General features: G+C 45.5%; 1 long non-coding RNA gene across 1 annotated transcript; it reads left to right on the top strand.

The window, feature by feature from the left end:
• Nucleotides 1-3,932: 3,932 nt before the first annotated feature.
• Nucleotides 3,933-7,879, top strand: LOC113884774. Its single transcript, XR_003509015.1, has 3 exons — nt 3,933-3,970; nt 5,831-5,962; nt 7,502-7,879. It is a non-coding gene; the product is annotated as an uncharacterized LOC113884774 (long non-coding RNA).
• Nucleotides 7,880-8,081: the final 202 nt, after the last annotated feature.

The raw sequence follows: 8,081 nt of genomic DNA on the forward strand, positions 1-8,081 counted from the left end.
AAGGGAGGACGAGAGGGGTTGACTCCCACCAGCGCTGAGACCGTTCTGAGTCAGCAGAGACAATGATACAAAACTTTTTTTCTGAACCATTGTCACTGTCAGCTGTAAGTTACTTTGAGAGTAAGTTTTATTTAAACAGTTCTTACACTTTCAGCTGCATCTTTTCCTCCTATCTCAGCTCCATTACTTGACTGACTCCATGAGTTGGAAAACAACTGTGAAAATAGACCCCTGTGGGCCACTTCTGACTCCTGGCAGGAAGGTGGATGTAGCAGAGCTTCCATGTCTTTGCCCTCGTGGTGGAGCTGACCCCGCACACAACTGGGGTCCTCATGCCCCAGTCCCTCAGCCTCTGGTTCTGGAAACGGGAGGGTCCACCAGAGCCTGGGCAGGGTCAGCGTCTGTCTGGAAGCTGGTCCATGGGGTCCTGGACTCACATCTTTTTGTCACGAGGCCGTGTCCGCATCTCAGCACAGAAAGCCCCAGGGCCTCGCTCAGAGGGGACACAGCTGGCCTTCTAGAGATGCCACTTTCCTGCTGACACATTTTTCCCTCTTCCTTCTCTTTTTAGGATTTACTCAAGGAGTAAGAAATTCTCAAAGCTGCCGTAGGAATAAAGGCATCTGTGTGCCGATCAGGTGCCCTGGAAGCATGAGACAGATTGGCACCTGTCTCGGAGCCCAAGTAAAATGCTGCAGGAGGAAGTAAAAGAAGGCGAAGACGTGGCCAGGACTGATGTGGAGTCAGAAACTGTGCCCTTGGACAGAGAGTTTAAAATTTAAACCAGAATAAATTTTGTTCAAAGTTAAAGAATCTTGCCCACTGGTCACTGAGGTTGTTGTGTGGTGTCTGATCCCAGGTGAATTCTGAAAGCCCTGAGGATGCTCTCTGAGCTCCCCACGCGAACCATCGGGGAATCCTGGTGGGGTGCTCTGTGCTCCCAGGGGTGTGACCCTCTGTTCCTCGGGGGTCTAGCCTTCCCCAGCCCCTCTGTCTACTGTCCTTCCTGCTTCCCAGCCCCGGGCACCCTGTCCTGCCCCGCATCTCCCCTCAAACATGCACCCCAGGGGTCCAGAATCACCAGCACACCAGTCCCATAGGAAAGCCCCAGCCCCTGCTCCAGGAGGAAACCCCCCTCCTCTGCCCCCCTGCAGCCCTCACTTCCATTTGGTTTGTGCTTCTTACTCCTGCCTTGTGTGCACGTGGATACACTTCTGATTCCCTTTTGGGCTATAAGATCTCTATAGGCATAGACTTTTCCTATTCCTGTAAGTGCAGGGCATTGAGACGAGACATTGCTTCACAAATTGTCATCAACTGAATGACAGAGTTGACATGGACAAAGCATGTCTCTCTGTGTGTACATGATATGATGCAACTAGATGCTATGGACAAACAAGTCCTATGGAACGTCCACAAGTCCTGTGGAAAGCACAATGCAGTGAAGACAACACAGCACAGGACACAGAGACCGCAGCGGGCGGGGCGAGCATTCTGACCTCAGCCTGCTTGCAGTTTCTTCAGAGGGTTTGCTAGTTAAACCAAGAGCCTTGCTGGTGCTTGCTGTACGTGTGAGCAGCTCTCTGGTATTTGTACTGACTCTTCCCTTGGTGCAAGCTGAGGTCACCAAGGGGATGGTGTTAGGAGACAGGGCCTTTGGGAGGTGCTTTGGTCATGAGGGTGGGACCCTCCTGGGTGGAATGAGGGCCTTTATGAAAGAGACCCCAGAGAGATGGCTCACCCCTTGTGCCCTCTGAGGACACAGGGAGAAGACCGCCATCCACCAGCCACCTGCTCTGTCTTGATTGTGGAGCTCCCAGCCTCCAAAACTGAGAAGTAAGGGTCTGTTGTTAGTAAGCCACCTATTACAATACCACATGTAAAATAGATAGCCGGCAGAAATTTGCTGTGTGACTCAGGAAACTCAAACAGGAGCTCTGCGACCAGCTAGAAGGGTGGGATGAAGTTTCGGGAGGGAGGGGACATGGGTGAACCCATTGATGATTCTGTTTTTCTATGACAGAAAACCACGAAATTCTGTAAAGCAATCATCCTTCAGTTAAAAAACAAAGCGTAAAACAAGAGCCACCTGGCCTATGGTGTTTCTGTTTCAGTAGCCTGAAAGGGCAGACACATGACAAGTGAGAATTACAGCACAGGTGGAATTAAGATACCTAATCATTCAGCCTTAAGATAGGGAAATGACGTGGAGTATCTGGCTGTGCCCAATGTCGTCTCATTACAAGGAGCTTTAGACTTGGTGGAGGGTTGCAGACCAGTGCCAGAGAGATGCGTGCTGAGAGGCTAAACCAGCTCTGGCTCACACTGATGTGGAGAGGCCATAAGTCAAGGAGCGCAGGCAGCTTCTAAGCGTGAGAAGGAAGGAAGCCTCCAGAAGGAATGGCATCCTGCTGACACCGTGATTTGAAGCCAATGAGACCCATTTGGGACTTTGGACCCTCAGAACCACAATAACAAGTATGTGTTCCTTTAAGCCACGTAGCTTGTGGCAATTTGCTACAGCGGCAACAGGAAACCAATACAGCAGTAGCTTAAAATCATGCCTTAAGCCTAAAATTAGCAGCTCAAGAGAGACAAACCTGTGTGTGTTTAATGGAGGAAAAAAATGATAACATTTTATTCAGCTTTATATTTCTTTTTTCGCAGAAATGCTCATGGTGCATCTGCCAACTCCTTTTTATCTCCAAGGTTGTATTTTGGACTCAGTCTTACACCTCATATATTTTATATCCCTTTTATCCTTTATTTTTAATTTTTTTATCATGGAAAGTTTATCTGATATTGAGTGTGGTTTGGTGGTACCTCAATTAAACTTTTATCATATTTTTTATTGGGATTTCAATTTTTAATTTTTGCTTAACTTTTTAAGTTTTATTCTAAATGTATCTGCTGATGCTTTATTGCCCTAACATTTCTGAGTGTCGTGTTGGACTCTTGTGTGAGAGGAATGCTCTTCTAATTTCAGCACCAAGAAGAGGGTGGCTTTTCCATGTAACTTATGAACCAAACAGGTTCCCACTCTGGTGTTAGGCCAACCTTTCCACCTGGGTCTTGGGTCTCATTTCTCTTGCTTACTTGTGAGTGAGGCCCAAATCAGCTCTACCTCTTGCCACCATCTACTCAGTCTATGGAGAAGGCAATGGCAACCTACTCCAGTACTCTTGCCTGGAAAACCCCATGGACGGAGGAGCCTAGTAGGCTACAGTCAATAGGGTAGCTGGGAGTCAGACATGACTGAGCGACTTCACTTTCACTTTTCACTTTCATGCATTGGAGAAGGAAATGGTAACCCACTCCAGTGTTCTTGCATGGAGAATTCCAGGGACGAGGGAGCCTGGTGGGCTGCCGTCTATGGGGTCGCATAGAATCGGACATGACTGAAGCGACTTGGCAGCAGTAGCACTGAATCTATAAAAACTAAAAGCAGGGATTTACCCGGCAGTCCAGTGGTTAAAGACTTCATGCTGCCAATGTAGGTGGCTGGATTCCATCCCTGGTTGGGGAATTAAGATTCCACATGCTAAAGGAGAGGCCAAAAGTTATAAAACAGACAAATAAAAAACACCCCAAAAAGCCAGTGTTTTTAAAAAAAAACAAACCTAAAACAACGAAACAGCTCTTCTTTGACATGATAGTACCATCAGCTCGGTCTTCTTTGCACTTAGTTCTTCAGCAAAACTCTTTGGAAGGAGTATCTACAGCCCCCACTTCCTCTCATCATTCTCAGGGATATTGGTACCATCAAGTCTGTCTGGTCCCCCCTCCTCCCCCAGGATGACTCCTGCCAATGGGGATCATAAGGCATCCTGTGTGACCTCACTCACCCCTTCCTCTGCTCTTTGTTGACCTGGCCCCTAATTGTGTAGCCATGGACAGGGGCTCTCAGGTGTCTCTGGCTGAGTGGATGGGTCGCAGTCCACCTGAGAAGGGCAGAGGAGACAACTGCAAGGTAGGTTTTCAGGAGCGAGAGAGACATCTGTGGTTGAAGAAGGGGTGGGAATAGATGCGTAACATTTAGGGAGTCAGTGTAATGGATCACTTTCAGTATAAAAGTACAAGAGAGGAATGTGGCCAATTGCCTTTAGCCTATACTTTCTTTTCTATTATTATAAAAGTACTGTTGCTGGGGCCAAGGAAGTAAAACCCTCACAGATATTCTGTAGAATTAAGTAAGGCTTATTTAAACAGCTTGCTACAAACACTCTATTTTTAGGTTGATGTCACTAAAGTAAAATAGATCTCCACTTAGTGAAAGATTCAAATGCAGATCAAAAGACTAAAAGTGAAAACATTTTATTGCTAAGTTGCCTCAGGACAGAGAGAAAAACGTCAGAACATATAGTTCACGTAAGATGGAAGAGAGGTGGGTGAGTGAAAGCTAGAGACCATGACGTATTATGACCTGCTTTGACCTGTTATGTTTGGAATGGGTGAGTGGGTGCTTGTGCTCGGGAACGATAAAGCAACTTAATGGGCTCTCTCCAGATCCTCAAAACCCTAAGGATCAGGCCCTAGCCTTCCTTCCTTTTCTCCTTCCCTCCTTCCCTCCCTGATTCCCTCCATTCATCTATTTATTCATTCACCCACAGGTTGACTTTTCCATACTAGGACCTGTTCATACAAACGTTTGACTGACTACCTGCTCTATGCCAGGCACTGTTCTAGGTACTGAGAATGTGAGATAATAAAACAGGACTTGTTGCTTTAGAAATTTACATATAAAGAAAAAGAGAGATATGAACACTGTAAAGCAAAACTGAGTGGAGAGAAGGAAGAGATGGAGAAATTTTTCAGTTATTTACCTGGTATGCATGTGTGCTAAGTCACTTCAGTCATGTCCAACTCCTTCCAACCCCATGGACTACAGCCCATCAGGCCACTCTGGCCATGGGATTTCCCAGGCAAGAATGGTGGAGTGAGTTGTTTGACATCCAGGGGATCTTCCTGACCCAGAGATCAAAACTGCATCTCCTGCATTGGCAGGTGGGCTCTTTAGCACTAGGACCACCTGGGAAGCCCCACAGCTAGTACCCTTCTATGCTTTTAACTTAAGAATATGTTGATATAATACCTGTATTAACAAATACTCTAGCCTGTAAAGCCTCACCTGGTTGTGGTCTATGCAAGAGATGGCATGGTAAGCTTGCTTAGGATGGATCAGTCTCTCTGGAAATGGTAGCAATAAATATGTTGAGAGTGCAAAAGGAGAGAAGATCATTTCTGTTTTCAAAATTCTTTTTGCTTTTTAATTGGAAAAGGTGTGTGTGTGGAGTGGGGGCAGTATTTATTCTGAAAGGACAGAGAGATAGATGCAGAGATATGCAATAAAGCTGAATAAATAGATGAATAATTTGTTAACAGAATTCAATTTTAAATTATTTTTCTCAAAAAAAACAGCCCCAAACCTCAGAGCCATAAGCAGAAGTGAGCATCAATATGGAAACCCTGACTTCCTGCAAACTTCTTCCTTTACAAAAAAGGCAAACACTTGGGTCTGTGACCTTGTGTCCATAGATGAAACACCCTCAAATTACTCCCAGGCCATAACTGAATACCTCTAGTAGGGCTTCCCAGGTGGCGCAGTGGTAAGGAAACACAAGAGACTCAGATCTGATCCCTAGATCAGCAAGATCCCCTGGAGTAGGAAATGGCAACCCACTACAGTACTCTTGCCTGGAAGATTCCATAAACAGAGGAACCTAGTGGGCTACATTCCACAGCATTGCAAAGAGTCGAACCAGACTGAGCACAGTACCACCACCAGTCAGAATACAAGTCTTTTCTCTCTGTTTTTCAAACTCTTTCCCAGATCGCCTGCCCGATTCAGGTGTGCCATCAGACACTGCTGGGTCAACTTGGAATCCAGAAAGCTCCTCTTCCATCATGAGGCTCCTGTACCTTCTCTTCCTCTTACTCATATGTCTTATTCAGACGGTATCAGGTAACTGGCAGCTATAGCTGGCTCCAAACTTGGAGCCTGGAGTAGGGAAAGTCAGGTTGATTCCTCATTCAGTGATATGCTGAAATACATAACAACGGAATAATATATCTGAAAGAAGCATGCATATACAATATGCTCCATTTGTCAAATAAAGAAAGAGAAGCTTAAAGTGAAAAATAGTCTCCCGTGATTGCCCTTAACTAGTTGGTACTAAGTCCATAAATTCTAATGGTGATAGATAACATTTACAGGAGACTTTACAGCTTACAAATCATTTCCATGTGACTAACAGTAACACTAATAGTAATAGCAAATGATATTGACCACTTCCTCTTTACTGAGACACTGAAATTTTTAATGTTTTATCCCAAATGTATTCCTCATAGCAGTATTTACAGGATAGGTGTTTTTAGCACCATTTTACAGCTGGGATTTAGAAATAAAGTAATTTGTTCAAAGTTGTGCCGGTTGTGTGTAGGGAGGACTTTAACTCAAGCCCAAGCGGATCTGATTTCAAAGACCATGTTTTTATTAAATATTCAACAATCCTAAAAAACAAATTTACTTGCTGAGTTATATAAACAACAAATTTATATATTTGTTTATATATTTATATATATATATATATAAATTTATATATTTGTTTATATTTAAACAACAAATACTTTACTTGTGATCTGTGCATCACTTGGGACATACTTATCCTGCAAGGTTATGTGTTGCTCAGCTGCAATCCAAGCTAAACTGGGTGTCCTGCATTTTCCCTGCAGCCCTTCTCAGGTGACAGCATGCCCCAGGCTGTGCTGTGGTGACAGCACCTCCAGATCTTAGCATCTTCAAAGAGCCAAAGTTAATTCTCGCTGAAATGATGCCAACCTGGGAGGGCCCGGGTGCTCTGATCAGACACCGCACCCCCGAGGAGCAGCCACCACCATGGGTGCTGATGGTCCTGGGTCCGAGCAAAGCGCTCTCAGGACTCTTGTGCTAGCGATTAAGGGCCCCAGCCCTGAAGGGAAACGTCAGTTCTGCTCAGAAGTCATTAACCAAGCAGGTCCAGTTATTTAGTCACTCGGTTGTGGTCCACTCTTTGCTACCCCATGGACTGTCGCCCACCAGGCTCCTCTGTCCATGGGATTCTCCAAGCAAGGATACTGGAGTGCGTTGCCATTCGCTTTTCCAGGGGATCTTTCTGACACAGGGATTGAATCTGCATCTCCTATGTCTCCTGCATTGGCAGGTGGATTCTTTACCACTGAGCCATCAGGGAAGCCCAGGGGAAGCCCCATAGACCCTGTTTAAATGAATGAGCATGATCACCTTCCTACAGAACAATTTATGGCCCCTTCTCAGCTTTTCTACAATTTAAAAAAATATGGAAAAACATTCTAAGCTTGTAGGTCACACCAAACTGAGGAGAGTGCCAGTTCTGTCCCTGTGGACTGTAATTTGGAGTTCCTTGCTATACAAGATGAATTCTGGTAGCTTTAGTTACACATGCCTTATTTATTTGTTTCTTTTTCACCTCTCCTTCCTTTATAGGGAAAGGAAAAAAGAAAAACCTTGAATGTGAGAAAATGGGTGGTGCCTGCAAGTATCAGAACACTCATGGGTGTGTCATCCTGCCTGGAGAATGCAGGAGTCGGAAGAAACACTGTTGCAGAGTCTAGTTTCAGCATCGGAGCATCCACAGCAGCAGGAGACACTCCCCACCGATGAGTCCTGTTTAAAAAGAGCCACTGTTCACTCGGGTCCTTGGGGTCTTTCTGAGCGCAGGAGGTCATGAACTGGATGGGAAGATTTCAGTTGGAAGTCTGGTCACACCACTCGTTAGCTGATTAACTCTGGACAGGCCTTTCCTTTCCTAGGTCTCAGTCTCTGCTCCTGTGACAGTTTAAATGGATGTTCTCCACAACCTCATTTTGTTGTTGGTGGGTTTACTTGCTAAATCGTGTCCGACTCTTCTGTGACCCCATGGACTGAGGACCCAGTTCATGCGATTTTCCAGGCAAGAATACTGGAGTGGGTTGTCCTTTCCTTTTTCAGGAGATCTTTCTGACCCAGGAATCGAGCCCGCATCTCCTGTGTCTCTCGCATTGGCAGGCAGAGTCTTTAGCACTGA

This window comes from Bos indicus x Bos taurus, chromosome 27 (assembly GCF_003369695.1).
Source record: "Bos indicus x Bos taurus breed Angus x Brahman F1 hybrid chromosome 27, Bos_hybrid_MaternalHap_v2.0, whole genome shotgun sequence".
Lineage (NCBI taxonomy): Eukaryota > Metazoa > Chordata > Mammalia > Artiodactyla > Bovidae > Bos > Bos indicus x Bos taurus.